Source organism: Puma concolor, chromosome E2 (assembly GCF_028749965.1).
Source record: "Puma concolor isolate L17-30 chromosome E2, mPumCon1.1.hap2, whole genome shotgun sequence".
NCBI lineage: Eukaryota > Metazoa > Chordata > Mammalia > Carnivora > Felidae > Puma > Puma concolor.
Window position 1 is genome coordinate 32,751,855 of NC_141681.1, and position 26,655 is coordinate 32,778,509.

Consider the following 26,655-nt stretch of genomic DNA (forward strand, 5'->3'; position numbering starts at 1 on the left):
TAATCCATAGCCCCTACACCACCACCCCCCCACCCCGTTTGAGTGCTTAGGGTGTATGGAGGGCCATTCTAAGCGTTGGACAGGCTTGGCCGTATTTCATTTTCACCACAATGCACGGAGACAGCTGCACGGTCAGCAACATTTTACAGATGAGGAAACTGAGGCCCAGAGAGATTACACGGTCATAAGGGGCAGAGCCCTGATTTAAACCAGAATTTAAATTAAACCCAGAGTCTGCGTGTTCCCAGCTAGGTCATCCAGCATTTCTAACTGAGCCTGTCTTTGTTGGAGCCTCAGCAATGCTCCCTAAGGATGTCTCCCTCCACTCTCAAAATTGATTGCTACTCAGACTGTGGATAATAGAGCCTTGTTGTAAAAGTAAGTCCTTTTTGACAGACACAAACCATTTAAAGCATGTTTGAAGATGTGTACTCACCACTTGTGTTTTGCCATTTAATTTTCAGCAAACTACACTGGTGATACAGCTGGACATACAGTGGGATCATTGGACTTAGCCACCATTTCTTTTTTTTTTTTTTTTAATTTTTTTTTTAACGTTTATTTATTTTTGAGAGACAGAGACAGAGAGTGAGTAGGGGAGGAGCAGAGAGGGAGGCACAGAATCTGAAGCAGGCTCCAGGCTCTGAGCTGTCAGCACAGAGCCCTCCATGGGGCTCGAACTCACGGACATGAGCCTGGAGATCATGACATGAGCTGAAGTCGGATGCTTAACCTACTGAGCCACCCAGGCGCCCGGACTTGGCCAAGATTTCTATGAATTGAGAACATCCCATTCTGCCCTGGACACTTTACATTGACTCGCTGCCCACTCATCACTGTTCCCCCACTCCTGGACCCATCCAGACCCCTCCCTCTTCACCTCCATTTACCATACTTATTCTCCTTTGTGCCTGGCCCCTCAATACCGTGGCGTCACCCCAGTTTGGTTGTGTCCTTCCCCTAATGTGCTCCAGCTTAGAGGACCTGCTTTATCCTCCTCATTCTAGCCAGCCCTCATAATTCCCTTGCAGGCATACCCCAGATCCACGTAGGAAGAAGAGCTACGTGGTACTTGAAGCTTGGGTTTGTATCTACCCATGTGACCATGGGTGAAATGGTGAATTGCTCTGAGACTCTGATTCTCCACCTGCAAGATGTAAATATCAATAGCATTTTCTGCTCCGGGTTGGCACAGAGCCACTGATGACATCACGTTCAGTACACGTTCAGGACTGTGCCCTGTATGGTTGTGATATGATTGAACATTGGGTGTGTTCAGTGAATGATAGGTACTAATTAAGAGAAATCTCCACCCACCCTGTCCTGGCCAGCAGTGCAAGGCTACTCTCCAGCTAAGGACTGAATGGGAAGAGAGTCAGTTGTGTGCGAACAAACATTAAGCCTGTGTTCTTTCTTTTGTTGTCCCCACATCTAGCATAGCTCTCGGAAAACTACAATAATAGCTAGAAGAAAAATCCATGCACATTTACTGAGCACATACTAATTTCTAGGTACTATGGTAAACACTTCATCTGTGATATTTAATCCTCACAAGGATTCTCTGGGGGTAAGTCCTTTAATGTTCCCTGCTTTATGAGAATGAGAAAGCCAAACTTCGAAGAAGTGAAAGGATTTGCACACACAGTGGCAGCCAAGTTGGAATTCAAAGTGAGGATGGTCTGTCTGTAAACCCTGGCTTTGACCATAGACTAAGATGCTTCAGTAAACAGTGTGAAGGAAGGAGGGAGAGAGGGTGATAGGAAGGAAAGAAGAAGGAAGGAAGGGAGGGGGAAAGGAGAAAAGAAAGGACGCCCTCTGCAGTCCCAGGTCTTCTTAAACTTGACTGCGCACTGGAAATCCTTTGGCCAACTTAAAAAAAAAAAGTCCTGATACCTGGCTCCTACCCCCCCAGAGACTGTAGTTTAATTGGTCTGGTCTGCAGCCTGGTCATCAGGATTGTGAAAGCTCCCAGGGGATTCTCGGGTGCAGTCAAGGTTGAGCCCCGCTGCCTTAGCTGGAGCACATTGCCCCTGTCCTCCAAGGTGGCCGGAGAGCACTTTTCATTAGCACACGTGAGCAGCACCTGAGGCCTCCGATGGCGGCTGCAGGTGCACTGGGCCCCGACAGGGCAGGGGTACATGCAGGGACGGACGGTGTGGTTGATGTAGAACCCGGAGGGGCACAGAGTTCAGGAAGTGGGGTTTATTACAGTCCAAATGACAAAACCTTCTGTGCCGAGTTGCATGCCGACAGTGCCCAGACTGCAGGAGGGGATTGACGCAGTCCCTTCTGGTGAGTGTCCCCCTCACTGTGGTGACAGGGCGCCTTGTGTCTGGAATTTCCTGGAAGATGACTTTTTCAGATTGCCCCAGGCTGGTTGCCCCGATCCACCTCCCGGTCTGGCTCGCTGGGGCCGAGCAGCTGGGCCTGGGGACTCCCGAGCCGGGCTGGGCAAACCCTGGGACTTGGCACCGGGAGGGGAGGAAAGACAACAGCCTGTTGTAGGGGGCGGTGTCTGAATCACTGTGGGAGTCGCTGAAGTTATTCGGACTGCACTGCCAAGGGATATAGCATTTCCTTTGATTCAGGAAGGAAACAGAGCTTTTTTTTTTTTTTTTTTTAAATACGAGTTGGTGAGTATTCCTCAGATTCACTGCCAAGCCTGGAACTGGAGGCTGGTCTGCACAATTCCCCAACTTTGCCCTCCATGGAGAGCCATGCAGGTGGTCTGTTCTGCGTCTCTTGGCTGCCACAAGATGCATCAGTACATGGGAGATCTGCCCTCTGCAGAAAGAAACAAAAAATAATCAAACAAAAATAACCATTCTCCGCGCTTGGCCTTGCCATCGGCTCAGAACGTTCTTGAAGCGCATAATAAAAGTGGCTATTTATGTTGCCTGTGTCCCAGATCGTGTGCTAAGTGCTTTTCGTTATTAGATCATCTCACGGTCGCTTGCTCTCCAAGTGGTACATGATATTACCCCCATTTTATAGAAACGTTACTTGAGTTTCCGAGAAGTGAAAATGCATGACTGAAGGTCAGAGAGCTTACATGTGTGTAAAACAGGATCTGGACTAAGTTCTAACACAATACATGTACTCAGTGACCTCACTGCATGGCATGTGTTTCATCTGTCTCTGAATTTCTGGCCCCTTGCACAGAGTCCAGTGCCTAGAAGAGTCACAATAGTGTGGGATGGACGGATGGATGGATGGATGGTCAAAGGAAGCCATTACAATCATTCTGTCCTCAATTCTTTATCTGTGGAGTTGTAAGAACAGAGAAATGATGTGTGTGACCAAGCTTCTAAGTGGGGATGTCCATAGGTAAGGAAAGCTTGCTAACATTCACTAACACACTCAGAAAAGTATATTGAAAGGGTAAAATTTCTCACTGTGGCTATTCAGAATCTATCTATTTCCCTGATCAAGCACACACACACACACACACACACACACACACACACGTCGGAGTGGTGAGACATCAGAGATGAAGGATCTAGAAAATTTTCCAGATGACAGAGGGTGGACGTGAGAGAAGATTCCATGTCAGGACATTCTTTTTTTTTTTTTTCTTTTTTCTGTGTAGGAATTCAGTGCTTGTGGGGATTGGAGCTGGAGGGGAATTCTGAGGCTGTGTGTGCAATGCCTCGTGCCAGAGATTAGGAAACACAGAGGAGGCTAGCCACTTAGCCTAAGTCACGGAGAAAGTCCGTGAAAAGCTGCAAAGAGCACTGAGGTTCGGATCTGCAGCCTCGCTCACCCCCTTCCTCCTGCCTGGAGCTGGGCCGAGCCTTGGGCCTGGCAGACCCACAACAGCCTGATTGATGCTTCCTCTGCTTTTGTCATTTATTTGCCGTGGGTTTTTTTTTTTTTTTTTTTTTTCCTTCCCCCAACAGAGCTGATAAGGAAGGTGTTGCTGGAGAATCATGTATCTCTTCCTTTTTTTTCTTCCCTCTGACCAGGGAGATGCAGTTTTCATTACTCTGGCCACTTTTCAAGGGTAAGCAATCTTGCATTATTTAGCACCTAAACTGGGCCTTGAAAGAGACTCAGCGGAGGCCTCCTAATGTTGGGGTGTCGTGCTCCATCCCAACAAAGAAACCCATCTGTTCGGCCGGCCGAGCTTTTCCATCTGATCGGAATGTTTTGTTGTTGTTGTTGTTGTTGTTGTTTTGTGTTTTTGCCTTTGGCTCCAAACGCTGATGCTGACCGGAATTTGCAAGTTGACAGCTCATCTGTACCCTCACCCTGCCCCTCAGGTGTTGTGATAAGAGGGAGCCACAGGCAGTGGGCCGGGGAGGTTGAGAGCCCAGGGTCTGCCAGTGCTGTGCACGGTGGCGGCCGGCAGGTTACTTTACTTCCCTGAGCGTCAGGTTCCCGCATCAGAGAATCTGAGATCTGAGTGGAGACGAGGGTGAGGCAAGAGAGGCATCCCGGGTACAACGTTTACAGAAGCACCATGCGTGGGCCTGAAAGCGAATGCCCCTTAGACGTCGCACCCGAGACTCCTCTGCCTCCCGTAGTCCGGGCCCTGGTTGAGATGGTTAAGATAATAGCCACTAACCCTTGTGAAGCATTTACTGTATGCTTACCACTCTCTCAAGAGCTTTATGTAATGTGCAGCCTTATACAGTAGGTGTGATTTTACCCCCATTTTATTGTTATTTTTACAATTTTTTTAGTGTTTATTTATTTTTAAGAGACAGAGAGACAGAGCGTGAGCGGGGTAGGGGCAGAGAGAGAATGAGACACAGAAACCGAAGCAAGCTCCAGGCCCTGAGCTGTCAGCACAAAGCCTGAGGCGGGGCTCGAACTCACGGACCGTGAGATCGTGACCTGAGCCGAAGTCTGACTCTTAACGGACTGAGACATCCAAGCGCCCCTATGACCCCCACTTTGATAAAGAAACTGATCTCGAGATTGTCACCCTCCCACGATCACAGAGTCTGTAAGTGATAGAGCCTAGATTTCTACTCTGACACTTAGTAGATGCTTAAATAAATGCTCGGCTGCTATTTGTGCTGTGGCTGTTATTCAGGTGTGAAATCAGCAGCCACGCTCCTGCCCTGTAGCAGCCAGAATTTTGCCCAGGATGTCAAGTGGCGTCTGACCGCCTCCACCAGTCTTGGAGGTGACAGATCCGTTTACAGCGCTGCTGAATGGAGTCATATTAACTTATCCATCTCTGCCAAATGCTATTCATTGTGAGATCTGCCCCATAATGAAGCATGATGGATTGCTTCTTTTGGCCAGAGAATAACTTAACCTCTGACTCGAGATGGAGGTATGTTTTCCATGAAAAGGTGGTTAACAGCCTCTTCCACCCGTCAGAAATACTGGCCAAGGCTGCGTGAGGTGCCAAAAGCCGTATTCCATCCTCAAAGTCTGTGAAAATAAATTCCTCTCAATATATTATGTATTTGGTTCCCCATCTGGGTTTCCAGGAATTAGGGCTGTTATTGTACAGTCTAATTTTAAATCTGGAGCTTTATTATTCAAAAGAAATGTCTTCTTTTTTTTTTTTCTTCCCTTCTTGTTCTTTTCCCTCCTTGCTCTGTGTGCATTCTGTAGTGGGTTTAATTGAGTTTTCCCCACAAGGATTCCATTGCAACTTCAGGGCTTGAATATCCTGATAGTCAATGGAGCTTAAAAAAAAAAAGAGAACATTTGCAGCCGTGACTGTATTCAAACAGAATCCCTCATTTCCGTGGAGAAGTACAATATGTCCAAGTGAGCCGGTTTTATATTAACTTTGGGGCGGGAGGTGGAATCTGAGAATTGAGGATGTGCTGTGTTGAGGCTGTCCCCGTGGGGAGCTCTGTGGCTGCGAAGGTGCTTGTCAGGTGTGGTCGTGGGCAGAGAGTCTGGGTCCAGGCACACCTCCCCACTAATCTTATCCTCTCCTTCCTCCCTCTCTGTCTTTCCTCCGCCCAGGGGTGGACGCACTCCATATCAGATGGACATTACCCTTAGGACTCCTAGGTTGTGACATCTTTATACACCGACCCTTTCTTTCCTCCTTTCTAGGTGGGTGTGTTTTGGGGAGGGCATAACATGGGACTCACGGCTGAGTTCATGTGCTCTGTCCTCTTTCACCTTGCTCCTTTGGAACTGGTCTCCTACACACTGATCTGAGCCTTCTTTATTTGTGCCCTGTCTTTGACAGGGGAACGCTCATGCCTGAAAGAGATTTGTAACCTACAAGGCACATGCAAAATAAATGAAAATCAAATTGAATTTTAAAATATTCTTAGATACTGTAGTCGTTTTTTTAAGATTTTATTTTTAAGGGGAGCCTGGGTGGCTCAGTCAGTGAAGCGTCAGACTCCTGATTTCAGCTCACAGTCTGTGAGTTCAAGCCCTGGGGTCAGGCTCTGTGCTAACAGCGCAGAGCCTGCTTGGGATTCTCGTTCTTTCCCTCTCTCTCCGCCCCTTCCCTACTTGTGCTCTTCCCCCCCCCCCAAAATAAATAAGTAAACTTAAAAAAAAATTTAAGTGACCTCTACACCCAATGCAGGGCTTGAACTCACAATCCCGAAATCAAGAGTCACACATTCTGGGGCGCCTGGGTGGCGCAGTCGGTTAAGCGTCCGACTTCAGCGAGGTCACGATCTCGCGGTCCGGGAGTTCGAGCCCCGCGTCGGGCTCTGGGCTGATGGCTCGGAGCCTGGAGCCTGTTTCCGATTCTGTGTCTCCCTCTCTCTCTGCCCCTCCCCCATTCATGCTCTGTCTCTCTCTGTCCCAAAAATAAATAAAACGTTGAAAAAGAAAAAGTAAAAAAAAAAACAAAAAAAATAGAGTCACACATTCTACCAACTGAGCCAGCCAGGTACCCCTCTTAAATTTTCTAAAGAGTGTTGGCATAGGGCATGACAGTGCTTTGGGGCTAACACGCTGCAAGCCCAGCTCTTTCTCCTCTTAGCTGGGTGATTTGGGTCAGGATTTTGGTCCCTTGGGTTCTCAGGTTCCTCATCTCTGAAATAAGGCTAATACCATGTTTATTTCAAAGGCAGTCATGAAAGTTTAATGAGATGTAATTCTCAAACTCCTTGCATGGGGCTGACGTTAACCCTCGATACTTACTTGTTGGCCATGTTGATGAGGGGGGGAGAGAGATATGATTGTTCACTACCATCTCTCGATGCGGAGCCTCACCCTTATTCTGGAGTATTCCATTTGAAGGCGTGCAATTTTTAGAGTGGAAAGTGACTCCTGTTACTTCTGCCGCCTTTCAGTGGCACCAGAACTGGTTCCTTGAACTGTGGACTAACGCACATGTGGTCTCTAGTAAAAGCCGTGCAAGGAGTGAGAGTGGAAAATTCCAGGTCTGGCTGCTGTGTGGGTGGCTGACCCTATTAACCATTAACAGTTTATCTTGAATCTGATTCTGATTCCATCCCATTTGTTCTCCCTGCCCCTTCGTTCCCTGGTTCCCTTCTACAATTTACATTAGAAAATGAACGGCAAGTGTGTCCCATTTGTTAGTGTTGGGGCCACTGGCTGTTCTCCCGTGTCGGCTCACCTAGGCATTCTCTTGGGTTTTTTTTTGCTAACTCACCACCATCAGGGATGGAAGAGAGACGGCCTTTTCTCTGGGCCTGTTACTCCATCTATGAAATCAGGCGACTGGCTCCCTGCCATCCTACATCATTTTGGCATTCAGAAGCAATGGCTTTTGAGCTCCTGAACAGAAAGGCACTTCAAACACAGTGGGGCATAGGAGTGTTGCTTCTTATATAGAGGGGAGGCAGGTGCAAAAGACCGATCAAAATTCAAAAGGTCATAGTTACCCCTGTAACTGTTGTAAATTGCCCAGTGAGGAGGCACAGAAATCAGGCTGTCAAGCTATAACTCTGGATGTGTATAACATTGGGTGTGTCACCGTAAAGTGTATACAGGCTACACATAACCTATAGAATACAATAGAGGGATGCGCCGGGTGTAATTGTATGCTGTTTTTGAATTATCTCAAGAGAGAGCGTGCGTAGCTGGATTTAGGTATCCAACACATGCTTGATTCTGCACCCCTCTATCACAACTGAATTATTTCGCCTTTCTGTAAAAGAAGTTCTATGAAAAATGGGGTGCCTGGGTGGCTCAGTCGGTTGAGCACCCATCTTCAGCTCACGTCATGATCTCACGGTCTGTGGGTTCGAGCCCCGCGTCGGGCTCTGTGCCGACAGCTCGGAGCCTGGAGCCTGCTTCGGATTCTGTGTCTCCCTCTCTCCCTGCCCCTCCCTGACTCATGCTCTGTCTATCTGTGTCTCTCAAAAAACAAATAAACGTTAAAAAAAATTCTATGAAAAGAAATTGTGTTTTAAGATTGAGAGAGCTTAGTTTCTCCACTATTATGTAAACCTTATCAGAGGAGGAGTTCGCCTATAAGGTTGGCCCACAGAAATTAGGGAGAGACCACCACAGAGCAAAACCTTAGCCTTCCTTTATTGTAAATAGGATAAGAACTTGATTGGCTCTCACAGTGGGCCCTCAGACCAGTAACCATCTCGTACAGACTCATGGAGCTCCTTAAGTCTACAATCCTGTTTACTCTGGGCCAGTTACCCAGAGAAAATAGTACTGACAAGAAGAGGAGTGAAAGCCGACAGTAACCGACTGCTGTCTGTGATCCAGGTTCTATACTGAGCCTTTTGTATGTGCTGTCTTCTTTGAGCTAGGTACTTTTACCATCCCCATTTCACTGATGATGAAACTGAGGCATAGCGGTGTTAAATACCAGGACTGACCACACAGGTCGGGAACATAGCTCCCGGGATAAAAATGCTAGCCGTCTGATTCCAGAACTCATGCTGTCTGCCATGGTTTGAATGCGTGGGTCCCCGTAAAATTCCTGTGTTGAAATCCTACCCCCCAACGTGATGGTATTCATAGGTGGGGGTCTTTGCAAGATGATTAGGTCATGGGAGTGGAGCCTCCATTAACAGTGTTAGTAAAAGAGATTCTGCAGAGGTCTTTAGCCCCGCAGCAAGAAGGTGCCATCTATGAACCAGAGAGAGGCCCCTCCCCAGAATGCAATCATGCTGGACCATGCGGGCACTTAAATCGGAGACATCCAGCCTCCAGAAGCGGAAGAAATAAATTTCTGTTATTTATAAGCTACTCCATCTGTGGTGTTGTATTATAGCAGCCCAAAGAGACCAAGAATCTCTCAGAAGGACACACACAAAAACCAAGGCTTCCATCTTGGTGCCTCTCCTGCATGCCTGGGCGAGTCATGTTCTCTCTCCACGTCTCCGTTTCCTCACCTATGAACTGAAGACAGTGGAATCTGAATGGGAACTTTGAGCAAAGACATTGAAACAATGCATGGGGAACTGGTGTGCAGTTTCATAGTGATAGTTTATAGGTTGGTGCTGATTTAAAAACTCAGACGGGGTAGATCATTGGACTACCAGCTTCTAGTGCTTCCTCCCAGTGACAGCCGGTCAAGACCAGTTGATAGCATCTCATTCATCTAAGCTCTGGCATTGCCCCTTCATCAGAGGCTCTCGGTCAAAGGTGGCAGGGGGTAGGATGGACATATCCGTCTAATCTTAGAATTTTTTTCTTTTTTTTTAAGTTTTCTTTATTTTTAATTTTGAGAGAGAGAGAGAAAAGAGAGAGAGAGAGAAAAAGAATGAACACGGGAGGGGCAGAGAGAGAATCTCAAGCAGTCTCTGTGCTGACCGCACAGAGCCCAGTGTAGGGCTCGATCCCACAAACCATGAGATCATGACCTGAGCCTAAATCAAGAGTTGATCGCTTAACCAACTGAGTCACCCAGGCGTCCCTGGAGTTTTTCTTTCAGGGGTGCTTCTGACTTTTTTTCTAATATATGAAGTCTTCAAGGAGTGCCCTGACCCACTATTCAGAAAGGGCAGGGTCAGTACCAATTAAGGAGACGACCACTGAATCTGTTGACTTAAAAAAAAAAAAAGTGAGTCCCTGCCTTTGAGACTCATTGCTTAGATACCTATTCATCTGTGATAAATTGCCTTAATAAATGCCATTGAGCCGGGGAACAATGAGAATGAGGGCGAGTTAAGAATAGAGGGCCCTCTTCTCCAGGAAGACGAGACATTATGATATGCAGTGTCCTGGGACTTTTACAGTGCAATGATGCTGATTCTGGAAAGCTTGTGAAAGGAAGGGAGACGCTTTTCTGCTTGCTGGGGAAAAAGACACCAGCTCAACTCATTCATGCATCGAAGACACATTTTGGCACATGGTAAAGAGGAAAGAAGGGATCTGGCGTCTGGCTGTGATCAGCAGCCACCTCACCAGGTGTCTGGCAGAAAGTGCTGGAAGTTGAACAGCACTTGGTCATGGCGACCTTACCTGATGCTGTTTGAGGGAAGCCAGCAGCACTGGGGGGTCAGAAGCTCTGAGCTGCAGTGCAGGCTCCTCCTTGGCTGTGTGACTTTGGCCTCATCTCTTGGTGTCTCAGCTTCCAATCACCTCACTGGGCTGCTGGGGGCACCGGTCAGATTTGTGGCAGGACCTTATGAACTGCCAGCAGCTGCTTGTAAATGAAAAATCGTCCTATCGGGGTTCATCAAGCACCTACTTTGTGCGAGACACTGCTGGACTCTTGGGGTATGACACTGAACAAAGAAAGCCACATGGCCCCATTCTCAGGGAATTTGCGGCTAGGTGATAGAGATAGACAATAGCAAATAAATACCTAAGACGGGAAGGGGGAGATTTGAGCAAGGAACCTGGGGGCTCCAGGTTCGCTGAGGCTGGAGGGAATGGAGTCAATGGTTGGGAAGCTGACCCTGGACCTAGTGCAGGTTACAGCCGTTGGGCACAAGCAGAAAAATTTCTCATGTGGGAACGTTTGTGCCTCCAGGCCGGGAGGGCGCCCACAGGCTGGCTTGCTGATGCCGATGTGAGTTCCTTGGAGAGCAAACCCCAGGGGATCCCTGGTGTGTGTCTCCTTCCCTTCTAGAGAAAGATCTTTCTCTCTTCTCGGTATCTTCTCAAACTTCCTTTGTTGCCTGGACATTTTTCATTTTGACTTTGTACTTGGCACTATTTTTAGATTCATAGAAAAGTGGTAGAAGTAGAGAGTTTCCATCTCCCCCCTCGCCCGGCTTCCCTTTCAAGTTAACATCTTCGGGGATCACGGTGAAGCCAAACCAGGAAATTAATGCCAGGACAATACTATTGACTAAATGGCCGGCCTGTGTGAATCTCACCGGTGTTTACCCCGCGTTCTTTTCTCTCTTCCAGGATCCAATCTAGGATCCCACGTTGCCTTTCGTTGTTATTTGTCTTTAGTCTCCTCCACTCTTTGACCATTCCCGGGTCCTTCCTTGTTCCTGACCATCTTGAAGGGCACAAAACCCTTGGGGTCACTTTAAAGAATGTCAGGGCTATTGGGTTTTGCTGCTGGATGGACAATCTGAGATAGTGAGGCTCCAATCATCAGCACCACTGGATCTAGATTGGGGGGATTTGGCTCCACTGCAGATTTGCAGAGGGAAAAGGTATAGGCACGGGGTTGGGCTCTAACAGGGACGGGGGGGGGGGGGGGGGGAATGGTGTGTTTCATTGAAGTATCTTTCTCCTGAGCTGCATGTTGTGATCAGCCCACCTGGTTTGAATCTGGGCAAAGTTATTTCATTTTTCTAGGCTTCAGTGTCCTACTCTGTAAAGCAGAAATCAGACCAATGCAAATCTCAGGGGAGGTATCAGGAATAAATGGGATAAGGCAGGCAAAGTATCTGATCCCATGTCTGGAACATAAAAAACATTTCATATATCTTATTCTTATTCTTATTTTATTCTTATTCTTATTCTTATTCTTATTCTTATTCTTATTCTTATTCTCATTCTTACACCATGTTAGTATTCCCTGGTGGGCATGATGCTAAGCACTTTGTCAGCATACCTCACTTCGTCCTGGCGTCTCCCCTATAAGGTAGTTGTCTGCACTTCCCAGATGAGAACCGGAGGCGCGTAAGTGGTTTCACACCTAATTCTCTCCAGCCTGGTGTCCGTGTCCTTTGAAACACTGCCCTGTTGCCTCACCTGGAATAATGGAGGAGATATTTCATGCGTGTGTTTTAGAGCTCTTTCTCATGTATGGGTTTGAATGTATCTTCAGAACATTCTAGGGATGGGATGGGGCAAAGACATCCCATTTGATGGGTAGAGAAAGTGAGGCAGAGTTTCCGAAGGAAGTGAGATACTTCTCACCCGTGCACGTCCTTTTGGGCGAGATGACACTAGAATCTTGACAAGATCCTTCCAAGCCCTTAAGAAGCATGCCCTGGTTTTCACAAAGCATTGTGCTTTGTGCAGTCTTAGTACAGATGATGCCTCCAGGGGGTGGGTTGCAGAGACTTCATGACCAGCTCAGGGTAAAGTCCCGTCTTCTCTCTCACCCCCAGAAAATGCCCCGCAAAAGAGCCTTGAAATTGTCCCACATTGGCCAAACAATGCTGTAATTTAGAATTTGTCTTTTCTCCCCAGTTGAGACCCCCAACCACAAAGCCAAGATCTCTTGCGGCTTTGTTTGGATTTTCTAGCTTAAAAATCCTTGCGTTTTAGGAGCAAACACTAGCCATGATTCTAATGTTTGGGGAAAGGCATTAGAGACACTTAGAGAATATAAAAAAGTAAGCACTGACATTTTTAATTCCCATTGAAGAGAACCCGATCCAAATAGTGGGTTAAGCAGGGCAGAAATCCATTTAGTTTAAAATAAAACATATTCTCTGAGCACTGTGCGTATTGGGGGGGTCACAGAAAAATGAGACCTGGTTCCTGGAGATACAGGAATGATCACAAATGACACCTGGTATGTGCCAGGTAAGTCATATGTGTGTGTTCGGCCTTATTGTGTTTCTTCACAGACAACTCTGCAACTCAACAACCCTCGTGAAGATCCAGAGGGATTGAATAAACAACCCAAGTTCACATAGAAAGTAAGCGCAGATCCAATATTCGAACTCAGAAAGGCCTTGCTCATGTATTGTCACAAGGCCCTTAAAGAACATATAAGATCAATGTGCAAGCTAGTTTTTGCGATATGGTGGTTCGACTACCGACTGGGTTTCCCCTCATAATTCTGTGAGTAGACACCATAGCGAGGTTACCAAATCTGCTCTCAGAATATGCTTCCAAGGGTCTTCCCAAGCCCCGTTTAGCCCCGCTTCTCTTCCTCATTGGCTTGAGCTGGACATACACATGATTTCTTACCTTGCCAAGCCAGAATGGAGACAACAGAGAAGGGAGTGAATAAAATGTCTGCCTAGGAATGGACATGTGTTAAAACCAGATAAATTCAGTTCATCATTAAAAAAGTTGAGCAGGAAGGCATCTGACTCGTGGGAGGCATTCGATACATGTGAGTTGAATGAATTGATGGGTGAGGGAGTAACTTTTGAGATCTAAAGTGGTTAGTAGAATGCCCTGGCAGAAGACAGGCTGGTGAATCAGCTCTAGCTCTGTCCCTTTTTGCACACAGTTGGGAAATGAGGTAAAGAGAGTTGCTGTCACTCAGCATCACCATACGTCGAGGGGCAGGTAAGGAGCTGTGCCCACATGTGCACAAGATATTGCACTTTTGCTTATTACACAAGACTACTTCTAAGAAAAGGGCCATTTTAATCACTACACATCCATTAGAATGGCCAAAACCCAGAGGACTGCCAACACCAAATGGGGAGCCGCAGGAACTCATCCATAGCTGGTTGGGGTGTAAATGGCACAGCCACTTTGGAAGACAGTGGGTGGTTTCTTACATACCTAATCATACTCTTACCGTGGGATCCGGTGACCTTGCTCCCTGGTATTCACCCCAAAGAGCAGAAAACATTTTCACACAAAAACCTGCACCCGGATGTTTACAGCAGCTTGATTCATAATTGCCACAACTTGGAAGCGGTGAGGGGATAAACAGTGGTACATCAAACGTTGGAATATTATTCAGTGCTAAAACAAAATGAGTTATCAAGCCACGTAAAGACGTGGATGCTTGTCAAATGCGTATTACTGAATGAAGACAGCCAATCTAAAAAGTCTACATACTATATGATTCCAACTATTCTGGAAAAAGGCAAAGCTATGGAAATAGTGAAAGCATCAGTGGTTGCCAGGGCGACAGGGAGGAATCAATGAATAAGCAGGGCACAGAGGGTTTTTAGGGCAATGAAAGTATTCTGTGATGCTATACTGGCAGGTGCGTGTCCTTATACGTTTGTCCAAACGCATAGAATGTCCAACACCGAAAGTGAACCCTCCTGTCAACTGCGGACTTTTACTGATTGTGATGTGTCAATATAGGTTCATCAGCTGCCACAAAAGTCCCACTCTAGTGGGAGAGGTTGTGTATGTGTGGGGACAGAAGGTAGATGAGACACCTTGTCTTTCAGTTTTGCTGTGAACATAAAACTGCTTTAAAATACAAAGTCTTTAGGGGCGCCTGGGTGGCTCAGTCGGTTAAATGTGTGACCTCGGCTCAGGTCATGATTTCGTGGTCCGTGTGAGTTCGAGCCCCACATCGGGCTCTGTGCTGACAGCTCAGAGCCTGAAGCCTGCTTTGGATTCTGTCTTCCTCTCTCTCTGCCCCTCCCCTGCTCACACTCTGTCTCTCTCTCTTTCTCTCTCTCAAAAATAAACATTAAAAAAAATAAAAAGTAAATTACAAAGTCTTTAAAAAAACAAAAACAAAGACAAGAAGCTAAAAACCCTAACAGAGGAGAATTTCCTCAGCGTGGCCAAGAATATCTCCCCAAACCTACAGCTAAGCGCCTACTTTGTGGTGAGAAACGTGAAGCTTTCCGCTAAGATCAGGAGCAAGGCAAGGATGTGCCCTCTCACCACCTGCTTCAAAAGAAAGAAAGAAGCTGAGGGAGAGGGAAGGAAAGAGAAAGGATTTTAACGCTTTGAAAAAAAGGATTAGAGAGGAAGGTTTGGGAATCTTAACTCTTAAAACTTATCTGTGCTGTTGTGCTGTTCATCGAAGAAGACCGCACCCCGTGTCTTTCTCTAGTGTTGTGGTTCTGGGAGCTGGATCACAGTCCTTCAGCTCCAGACAATTGAAGACCATCCGGGCTCAAGCTTGTTGAGTGACAAACCATGAACTATTTTATATTTTTCACCAAAAAAAAAAAAAAAAAAAAGCCTGTGAGGTAATGAACATGAACATCGTGTCTCACTTATGATTACTGCGTAATTAATTCATGTGAGTAAGAAAAAACACATTTAGGGGCTGCCATATGTGGCTTTGGTTTCTTTCATTTTTCATTTGTTTGTCTCTGAGACTAACGATGTGTTATTTACCATCCGAAGGCTTTTGCGTTGTGAGCGTAAGGCTGCCTTGCGTTTCAGGCTGTTGAACTTCCACTGGGAAAGAATATAAGAGAGAGGATCATCTGTTGTGAGTGGACAAGCAGAACGAGCTTCCCTGCCTGGTGGGCTTGGGTGGAGGCCAGAGCCACAGGGAGCAGGGTGGGCCTTGATGGGACTCAGCTCAGCGATGACACGGCCCAAGCTTGTCAGATCTCCATAAAATTGTTTGGGAGAAACTAGGAAACTCGTCTTACAGGTGACACCTCCCAATGTTACATTTTTGTCAGCTGTTGGTATTATTGAACGTATTGTTTCAAATCGTGAGATCCGAACAAGGCATAAGCATTGGCTGGTGTCTGACATCTAGGTTGGCATCGGCGTAAACGAGGATGCGACAATGGCTTCTCGTCTGTTGTTCACCGCTGCGGCTCTGCAGAGAGCCCACAGCTCTTTCATAGACATTCACTATTGTGTGGTCCCCGGGGGACTCTGGGTGCTCCATGAGAAACAAATGGGGCAATGAATGTGATGTGCTACCCGTTTTAATATCCAAAGGCAAGAATGCAACCGGGAGGCCCCAGCTGTCCCCAGCCAGCAGAAGCCATCGCTTTTGGTCTACACAGGAGGCCTCTCCACTCCCTAGGCCACGCATGCCCTGGGCCACACAGCTGGCCAGCTGCCCATGGTCTTGTCACCTGCTGGATCCTTGGAGGCATTTGAGTTGTAACTCCTTCCTTAAGCCGTTAGTTACTGCCATCTCAGGAAAATAACGCATGTGCTGCTGGCTTTAGGACTCCCTTGGAATGAGACAAAGAACAAGGGAGGCCCTGAGCCAGAATGGAGAGATGTGATTTTCCTACATTCCAGTTCAGAATTCCTCAAAGGTTCTCCACCCCACTGTTGCCTGGTCAAGTCTTAACTTCTTTCTTTTTTTTTTTTTTTTTTACTTTTTCTTTTTCAACGTTTTATTTATTTTTGGGACAGAGAGAGACAGAGCATGAATGGGGAAGGGGCAGAGAGAGAGGGAGACACAGAATCGGAAACAGGCTCCAGGCTCTGAGCCATCAGCCCAGAGCCCGACGCGGGGCTCGAACTCACGGACCGTGAGATCGTGACCTGGCTGAAGTCGGACGCTCAACCGACTGCGCCACCCGGGCGCCCCAAGTCTTAACTTATTTCTAAGGCTACAGCCTCTAGGTCCCTGAGCAGGATGTATGTGTTCCACTTCCGGGTTCCTGTCTGAGTGTGTGGCACCAGCTTGGCGCCCCCATCGTATTCTTCTCACATTTTCAACTGAGCTCTCTACGACCACGAGCTGCTAGAATAGGGGTGTGTGTTTTCCTTGGTCTCCTCCGGACCCGGGCTATTTGGTGGCACACAGCTGGGGGTCAAAGATATTTGCCAGTGAAGAACTGACAGAGATGAAGAACGTCTTCCGAATGGATGCACGGGTACCATGGAAAGCTGTTCTGATTTTGTGCTCGTGCCGTGGACCCTTCCCCACAGGACACTGTGATGAGGTAGGGGTGCTAATTTCCCTGCTCCTCTTTTATTCCTGTTTCTCACTGGACAGGCAAGAAGAAGGAGGTGAGAGAGAGCGTGGAAAGACCAGCTCAGAGACTTTTCTCCTCCGCGTCCTCCATGCCATTGATGGGAAATTGAACCCCAGCCTCCTCTTACAATGGCATGTTCGGCAAACCCTCTACTGCTGGAATCCAATCCATCCATTAAATACCAGAGCAGCCGATCTGGATCTGCTGTTCCCTTCAGCTGACCACTGCCGGCTGCATGGGAGGCAGGGCCGGGGGTGGGGGGGAGGGCCAAGAGGGAGCCAGAATGGGGGGGTGGGGAGAGAAGGAAGGAGGGGGTGGGGCACTCTCCTTGCGAACTTCTCCCTCCCCCGCCCGCTTCCAAATCATAAATTAACAACAGTGGACCTTGTGAAGTGCAGCTTCGCAAATTAATATGAAATACGGGGCTTTTTCATAAGCTTGAGAACCAGATTTAAAAGCATATTGGTGTTTGTACACAGCAGGCCGTAATGATCCATTATCCTGCAGACAGAGGAGCTCGCAGCAACACATAAAGAAGATGCAGTTGGGCCATCTGCTTTGATTTCTGCAGCGTCCCCAGAGATGCAAGGGAGGGGCTGACAGTCCTCTCCATCTGCCCTTACATTATCAATTACAGTTGAATTATGCCGGGAGCTGTAGGGCTGGCAGATACGGATGGGCGGCTGTGGCACCTGAAAAATATAGAAGAAAATCCATATGTTGGGAGCCAGCTGTTTATTTACAAGTCCTTGACATATTTCCTCACTTTCTCGGCTGCTGCCTTTTTTAAGGTTCCTAGAGACGTTTCGGTTCAGTGTGAACTTGAGAAGAAATTAGGTGTAGCAGCATAGCACCACATGAATAATATTTCAGTTTCCTTTTTTTTCTTTTTTTTTTTTTTACAGTTGAAATGTGCACGGAGCAAAAAAAAAAAAAAAAAAAAAAAAAAAAAAACACCAACAAAAACCATCAGGTCGAACAGATTTTAAATTATGAAAAAAAAAATAAGTTGTGAAAACATCTGGGGTGGCTGCTACAGCTTGTTATGTTTATAAAACATGTTGGAACCGGCGGGGGCCACGCACACTATACATTTTTTGGCAGCTTAGAAATCATGTGTAAAACTGTAACTTTTATGAAATGGTAAGTGTTTATGGAAGCTTAGGGGGCGGGGAGGTAGACATCGGAGCGGGCCCTGCACTTCCTGAAGTCTTTTCCCACAGTTTCTAGGGCAGGGTTTTGTTTTGTTTTGACTGGTATTTTTTCTTTCTTTTCCAACAAGGGGAAGTGCCTTGTCCCTGGTTCGATTCGTTCTAGACCGGGCAGGTGCACGGCTGCTGCCCTGATTCGGTCGCGCTTGGGTTTTACGGTGCGGTATTGCTTCCAACCGTGTGGGAGTTTACCCTTGGTTCTTACTTCACGCCATGTCCTCTCCCCACATCCACTCAACCGGAGAGTCTATGCGCGCGTGTTTGCTCAGCTGAGTTCCAACTCAGTGCGTCCGGAGGGTGCCGGGGTGGGGGGAGGGTTGGAGTCGGAATTCAGCAGTTGCAGGCGACAAGGGGCCTCGTGCTGGCTGAGGGGAGACTGTTTCGGAGATGCCCCAGAAGCAGAGGTCTTTGCAGGGTGAAGGAAGAGACTCAGACTAGAAGTCAAGCCCCAATTGTCTCTTGCCCCTTGGGGCCGATTCAGGGGACCTCCTGGTCTGTAGGCTAAGTCGGAGATCCTATGCTTAACACTGTTTCTTGCATTATGCTTTAGATCAGTAAGTGAGAGCTTCCTGAAGGAAGGGATGAACTTCCTTAGGTCTGCTTCTTTCTTAAGACCAGCATTCCGAGCGTTTGTCAGATGTTGGATGAATGAACCCATCAATGAACGGTACCTTAGGATTTACTTTACGTTACGTAAGACGCTTAGCAGCAGCAAGTGCGAAATCTAAGAACTACAGAACCCTGTCGTTCCGTGACATGGCCATTGAGATGCCAGCTCTTTGTTACTAAGGATGCCTTCTCAAACGTGACCACTGTCAGCCGGCCAGGGTGTCTCATTCTCTTTGTGACCACTGGGAAGCTTCCTGGAGAAGAGAGGACCCCCACGGGGGTTGTGCTCACAGGCGGTGCTGATTGTTGTTCTTCTTTTGTCTTTTTTTGTCTTTTTCTGTTGGGTCCATCTCATGGAGATGACGTCACGTGTGCACGGTGATGCCCACGCCGCTTCGTCGTAGAAGCTCAGTGCGTGAGAGCTTTCATACAACCGCATCAGGACCCTGTATGATCATCTGTGGGGCCCAGTGCAAAGGGAAACTGTGAAGCTCCTCGATCACAACTGAAGAACTTCAAGGGGATGACAGCAAAGCCTTAACCAAGCACAGAGCCCTTCTGAGCAGGTGCCCCCTCTAGGCAGGGGCCTCGTGCAGCTGCTCAGGCCACAGGCCCGGGAAGCCGGCCCCGCCGGTGTTGTCACCACATCTGCTGGCGGCAGGCCCACTGCTACGGCCTCTACCTCCTTCCCCATCTTCTTCTTCCTCCACAAGGCATTATGCAAGAGTCTCTTACCCGGCTTCCTGTCTCATCATTCCCTTTGCCCCAACTCTTTCACTCAGGTACTGAACGGAGCCTCAGGATGGTCTCAGCATTTTCCTTTCCTACTTCTTTAAAAAAAAATTTTTTTAATGTTGATTTTTGAGAGAGGGAGGGGGAGGGGCAGAGAGAGAGAGAGAGAGAGAGAGAGAGAGGGAGACACAGAACCCAAAGCAGGCTTCAGGCTCCGAGCTGTCGGCCCAGGGTCTGACCCGGGGCTCGAACTCGTGAACCGTGAGATCGTGACCTGAGCCGAAGCCTGATGCTTAACTGGCTGAGCCACGCAGGCACCCCTCCTTTTCTCCTTCTGACTTCTCTCCTGATTGACCTGAAATGTCTCAGTCAGGTTTTGATCCCCCTCACGAGACCGAACCTAACCACTCCTACTACAGCAGGCTGCTGCATTGCTGCAATAATTATACGAACGTATACATATTAAAATATAGATTTTACACGTTCCTTGGAACCTGGTAGGTGCACCCAGAATACCAGCCCTCCTTACCTTCTCCTCGTCACTTGCTGGAATTGATTCCATCATACGTCCAGCAGGAATCCTTGGGTGTAGGCAAAATTCCTTCCTTCGTTCTTTCACGTGTCATGATAATTTTTCTCCCCCACTCATGAGTTCTGATTTTTTTTTTTTTTTTTTTTTTGTTATTTGTTCATTCAGTCGTTGTGTTACTCAGCCTCGTTTACTGGTTCTCAGAATACACAAAGATGGAAAGAAGGCCAGGGTAGCCTCCATGATATTTTATGATTTCTCCATCCTCTCTTCCAGGTCTCTAATCTCTACTCCTCATATCATACTTAAGAGAAAGGGTGTAGCAATAGAATGACTCAGAGAGGTGAACTGAATTGGCTAAGACCACATGGAAGGTTAGTGGCTGCTATGGACTCAGTTGTGCCCCGCCCCTCAGTTCGTATTTTGAAGCCCAAACCCCAGTGTGACTAGACTCGGAGACAGGACCTTTATGGAGGTAACTGACGTTAGAGAAGGTCATAAGGATGGGGCCCCGATCCAATAGGACTGGTCATTATAAGACAGAGACACCCGGACAGCCCTCTTTCTCTCCATGTGCACACAGAGGATAGGCCATGGGAAGGCCCGGCGAGAAGGCACCTGTCTGCAAGTTAGGAAGATTTCTCATCGGAAACCAAATTTGCTGGCCTTGATCCTGAGCTTCTGGCCTCCAGAATTTGGAGAAAATCAACTTCTGTTGTTTAAGCTTCCCAGTCTGTGATATGTTATGCTAGCAGTTCGAGCAGACTGATAGAGCGGCAGAGCTTGGATTGCAGCCTAGCAGGAACTTCTGAGTTTGCCTATAAAGTCCGTGCAGATGGTGACCGAGGCTTTTACTTCTCCTGCGTCTTCCATTGACTCCAACTGAGCATGCAGGAGAGGCAAAGTGACAGCGAATGCACGCTGTGCATTCATGGAGAGGACTCCATGAGCATGCAGGAGAGGCAAAGTGACAGCGAATGCACGCCCGAGGGACAGAAGAAAGTCACTGATGCTCCATTAGCTGGTATCTTTGATAACTTCAGGTCTGGATATCTAGTCAGGGCTACTTAACAAATCACCACATAACGTAATCTGATGGCTTAAAACAGCGACAACTATGCGCTTGCCCAGGATTCTGTTATTTAGGCAGCACGCCAAAGGGAGAGCTCGTCTCTGCTCCATGTGGCCTCAGCTGGAATGGCTCCTAAGTGGCTGGAGGGTCCACCTCTCAGATGGCTTACTCCCACGGACGGCAAATTGGAATGCTGGCTGTCTGCGAGGAGCTCAGCGGGGGCTATCCACCGTGTCTGGTTTCTACCTCACGCGTCCTCTTCCCCCCTGGGCTGGACTTTCGACAGCATGGCAGCTGGGAACCCAGAGGGAGCAGCCTAACAGCAAATGTTCTAAGCAGACAAGTCCCAATGTCCAAGCTTGCACTGCCCAATAGAGTAGGCACCAGCCACATGTGCCTACAGGGCACTTGAAGGTTAGTCTGAATCAAGATGTGCTTTAAGGGCAAAACACACACTAAGTTTGCAAACTTACTCTGAAAAATAGAAGGAAAAATGTCCCTAGGACCTTTTTTCAATATTGATCACATTTTTGAATAATATTTTAGATATATGGGGTTACATAAAATATACTACTAAAATTGACTTCATCTGTTTCTTTCACTTTTGTTTTTTAATGTGGCTGCCATAAAATCGGAAGTTATGTCTGTGGCTCACATTGTATTTCTGTTGCGCTGGTCCCTGAGTTTATCAGGCCTCTGCTTGTGTCATCTTGTTATTTTTCAGGAACCAAAGCTGGTCACATGGCTAAGCCAGAGTCATCCTGGGAAGGGGCTCCACAAAGGTGTGACTATTGGGAGGAGGGGTTCATTGGGAACCACCCAAGTGACGGTCTACCACAACTGTCAGATTTCCATTTTGTTCAACCTTAAAAAACAATATAATACACTTTTGTAAAGTGACCTGATATAAAAGCTCTATAAAAAGTCAGAAAACAACTTCCAGCATCATACACACTAGGATATAGTATTGTGGGTGTTTAAGCAGTGACCATGCAAGTAATAACTGCCTGTTGTATGCAGAGCACCAAGTGCTGAGGAAGAGGCTTAACAGGTTCCCATGTGGCTTGAAACCTGAGAAATTCACAATGAATTTCTTGAATGGGAGAATGAATAATACAAAACTGTGCTATATTAAGACCTAGTTGTGTGTTACAAAATAAATGCCATGTGAGATACCTGCTTGTCCGTTGTCTCTCCAATTATATCATGTTGTGTGTGTGTGTGTGTGTGTGTGTGTGTGTGTTTCCCTATCTAGGGTTCCTGAGATTTAATTCAGGGGATTGGAAGTAGAACACGTATGGAAATGTTTGATGAGTATAATTTAACAAGATTATTTTTCTGTGCATTTCCAGTGGAGAACCACAGCAAGGCATGTCTCATGGGTGTTCCAAGAAGACGCAGAAGGAAGAGGAATGAGGTCAAGGGTATTTCTCAAAGAAGGGGTTCTTAGTGGTGGGGTGGGTTTCAGCCCCTAGCGAGAAATCAGAGGACCCTAAGACTTTCCCGATGTGTCGTATCAGCAGACAAAGCTTCTGAGATTGCTTCACCCTCAGGTGAAGTGGGATGAATTTCATATTTTTGGTCTCAACCTCAGGGGCCTGGGTTATGACATCCACACAGGGATAGAAGAGAGTTGTAGGTAGTTTGCTAGGGCCACCATAACAAGGTACCACAGACTCTGTAGTGTAAAGGACAGAGACTCATTTTCTCACAGTTCCTGAGGCTGGAAGTCCACGACAGCGTTGGTCTTTTGTGAGGCCTCTCTCCTTGGTGTGCAGACGGCCTCCTCTCTCTCCCTGTGCCCTCACACAGTCTTCCCTCTATTGTGCCTGTGTCCTAATCTTCTCCTCTTACAAGGATACGATTCCGATTGGATCAGGGCCCATCCTAACACCCTCACCCATACCACCTCTTTAAAGGTCCCGTCTCTTGGGGCGCCTGGGTGGCGCAGTCGGTTAAGCGTCCGACTTCAGCCAGGTCACGATCTCGCGGTCCGTGGGTTCGAGCCCCGCGTCGGGCTCTGGGCTGATGGCTCAGAGCCTGGAGCCTGTTTCCGATTCTGTGTCTCCCTCTCTCTCTGCCCCTCCCCCGTTCATGCTGTGTCTCTCTCTGTCCCAAAAATAAATAAACGTTGAAAAAAAAAATTTAAAAAAAAATAAAAATAAAAAAAATAAAGGTCCCGTCTCCAAATTCTGTCACCTTCTGAGGCGCTAGGGGTTAGGACTTCAGCATATGAATTTTCAACATTTTTGAGGAACACAATTCAACCAATAGCAAATTATTTCTAGGACGGGCCCTCTCACTGACAGAATAATTTCTGTTATTCAAAAGCATAAAAATTTGATTGAAAAGTAGAAATAGATAGAATATCCCAGATGCATTACAAAGGTGCCTATTTCTTTACTTTCTGAGGCCATCTTTATGCTACAAAACGGGACCAAAAGGCAAAGTTGCAAAATTAATGGGAAAACTGAGAATTTTAGGTGAGTGTTACTGCTTGTGTATACACATGCACACACATTTGGAGGGCACTTTCTGATCCTTTTGTTTCCCCTCACTTGGGTCAGAAGCAGTGCCTTCATTAAAACAAGAACACAGCCCTGGGGCTTTGGACAGAAGGGCCTTTTCTTTTCTTCTTTTTTTTTAAAATGCTTGTTTCATTTTGAGAGACAGCATGAGTGGAAGAGAAGCGGAGAGAGGGGGACAGAGGATCGGAAGCGGGCTCCGCACTGACAGCAGCAAACCCAATGTGGGGTTTGAACCCATGAACAGCGAGATCGTGACCTAAGCCACAGCCAGATGCTCAACTGACTGAACCACCATCCGAGAGCCCCAAGAAAGGCCTTTTACGAGAAGCCAGGTTGGAGCTGGGCTGTAGACCCAAATATCACAAATCCTACAGCCAGTGAAGTTGGGAGTTAAGTCATAACCACATGAGAATTCTTCACTCCTCTGCTTCAGTGCCTAGTGCTTTGCCTACTGTAGGTGATTAGTACTTACTGTGTAACCACTGCTGAAACACCTAAAATTCTCTCTCCTGTTATGTACCGAAGCTGGAAGTTTTTGCTCGGACTTTTTATAGAGCTTTTAATATCAGGTCATTTTACATAATTGCCTTATATTGTTTTTGAAATCACACAAAATGGAGGCGTTGGAAGATGTGGTATAATATTAAGGACGTGTCAACTTGACTAAGGCAGGGGGAAGAGCATTCCAGAAAGAAGAAACAATATGTGTTGGGAGGTAGCAGGGCGAATCCCAGGAATTGAAAGTTGCCCAGTGGGACCACAGGAGACAGTGAGGGGCTGTGCCCTGGGATACATGGTCTGGGACATCAAGAGAGTGTCATTTGGGGAAGGGTTGAGTCCCAGAGTATTCCGTCTCTGTCTTGGAGGGCTTTCCAGGTGGACTGGATGTTTTCTTTCACTGTGTTGTTTTTCATGCCTACCACCCTACATCAGAAATTTTCATGGGTTCAGGTGAGTGGGTGACACCTCCATGTGTCAGAACTCCTCTTTTCTCCTTGACCCCCAGTCCCCATGGCAAGGGAACTTCCTAGTAGGTGGTTACAAAAAGTACTTGTTTCTTGGCTACCATGGCGGTACCCTAACCTGCTACCTACACATTTTCTGGAACCCCTTCCAGTGCTGCAATGGGGGTGCCTCCCCTGTCCTCTGATAACAGTCTGACGGCAACAGCTCAACTTGACATCTTCCATTTTTTTTCTCTCTGTCTCTGGTTCCCCTTTCCAGAAATCTTAACGGTGAGGTTGCTTGAAGGTGTCCCAGCCGATAAAGCTTGAGGAAGTCCTACTCAGATCTGTGCAGAGGGTCTTAAACTCAGGGGGTGACGATCCCATCGTTCCACATCTTCAGGAAAGAAAAGAAATGGGAACCAACCGTAACTCACTCAGGAATTACAGCAATTTGTTGTCCCTTCTTTTGCCTGGGATGCTTCTTCCCCAAATATCTTTATGGCTCCTTCCCTCCTTTCCTTCAAGTATCTATTCAAAAATCAGAAAGGGCTTCCCTGGCCACCCTCAAATAAAATCACCCATCACCGATTATCTTCCTTACCCTAACTTCTTTATTTTTCTTTAGCCTGCTTTATTGTGTTCTGGAAAGTTAACGTCCTCTGACGCTGCGGAAGTCATAGTTCATCCAGCATCCATTCATTGTATAAGTGCCTTTTGAGCACCTACTATGTGGCAGGGACCATGCTGTGTGGTACTAATGAAGAGCGGAACACGGAGAAGACTTCTGCCCTCCTTCTAGTCTAGACGCAACTAATGAAGAAGTGATTAAATCCATCCAGCCATCTCACCATGGAGACGGGGAGACCTATTGAGGATTGCCTTCACTTGAGTGGTCACAGGAAGACTTTTGTGAGAAAAAAGGGAAAGGATCAGAGGGCGTGGGCTGCACCAGCCTCTGCTCTACTGGCTTCCAGCTCTTGCTTCTCTCATGGCATGGGGTCTCACCCAGGGTTGGAGTGGGCTGGGCACAGATGCTGTGGCATCCCCCCCCCCCCATCACCCTGTCTTCCTCCCTCTCCACTTGGACCTTCTGCCAGTTCCAAGACAGACACTTCCGTGTGTGAATGTTGATGGGCACAACAGGTGGTCCCGGTGTGGGGGGCTGGGAAGAAGACGGGCTCATTCCAACCATGTGCCATGACATTTCAGAATGTTTCACACCCCCCGCCCCCCGGGGACTGCTTGCCCAAGCCTAATTTTGCAGCCCTTTTCATCTGATGAAACCCCAAGTCTTTTCAAGGTATAAAATAGTGATCTTTTCAACATGCAGATCTGATCATACCACACCCTCCGGCCCGCCCTAGTTTAAAACCTTACAGTGGCTTCTCTCCGCTTTGGGGATAAAAACCGCTTCTGAACCCTGGGTTAAGAACCTTGCGTGGTCTGGCTCCAGCCTCTCCAGCCCTATTTCCTCCTAGTGGGTCACACTGAGTACCGTTCAACCCTTTGGATTCGTCCTGCTCCCTCCCAGCTTTTGAATATGCTGTTCTTTCTTTCCGGAATGCTTTTCTCTCCCTCTGAACCAAATTAACTCATCTCTGATATTTAACTCAAAGTTAGTATTTCTTTAAGGAAGCCTCTCATGATCCCTTGTGTTTTTCTTTGATAACATGTAGCCTGTAGCTGATTCCTGTCATCTCCCCCATTAGAGAGTAAGCTCTGTGAGGTCTGGCACTGTGACCATCGCTGCTGACCCCTGGATGCCCACTCCTAACACAAGACTTACCATGTAGCAGCTACCTGTTCACGTTTGTTGAATGAGAGAACGACTGAACAAATGGAAAACTACACATCTTTCTTTGTACTCCCCTTTGGGCATAAACAAGATCAATTAACAATTATTGGAGAAAAAGTTCCTGTCCAGGCACACGGTCCACTATGTAGAAAATATTGGGCCACTGATCCCGCAGAGGCAATCCCTTCCTGTTGCAAGTGATTTGTTGGTTGCGCTGGAGGAGTCCTGCTTCAGAGACAGTGATGTTCGTGTTCAGAGTGGATGAGATGGGGGCGGGGGGTGGGGGGGAGGTCAGAGGAAGAACACTCTGGGTGAGCTGACCTCTCTGTCTGGATCACGGCTTTGTGTATGAGTCCTCATGTGCACCCGTACATGT

General features: G+C 47.4%; 1 long non-coding RNA gene across 2 annotated transcripts in view; it reads right to left on the reverse strand.

Annotated features, from left to right (window-relative positions):
- Positions 1-267: 267 nt before the first annotated feature.
- LOC147573471 (uncharacterized) overlaps positions 268-26,655 on the reverse strand; it is a 73,870-nt gene continuing 47,482 nt past the window's right edge. The window contains exons 2-6 of one of the 2 annotated variants that reach the window (XR_015244805.1): positions 19,412-19,500; positions 13,775-15,095; positions 11,897-12,036; positions 10,339-10,519; positions 268-2,784 (exon numbers count right to left, since the gene is read on the reverse strand). This is a non-coding gene — a long non-coding RNA (uncharacterized LOC147573471). Of the gene's footprint in view, positions 2,785-10,338; positions 10,523-11,896; positions 12,037-13,774; positions 15,096-19,411; positions 19,501-26,655 lie in introns of both variants that reach the window. The other variant, XR_015244804.1, reaches the window with a different exon arrangement.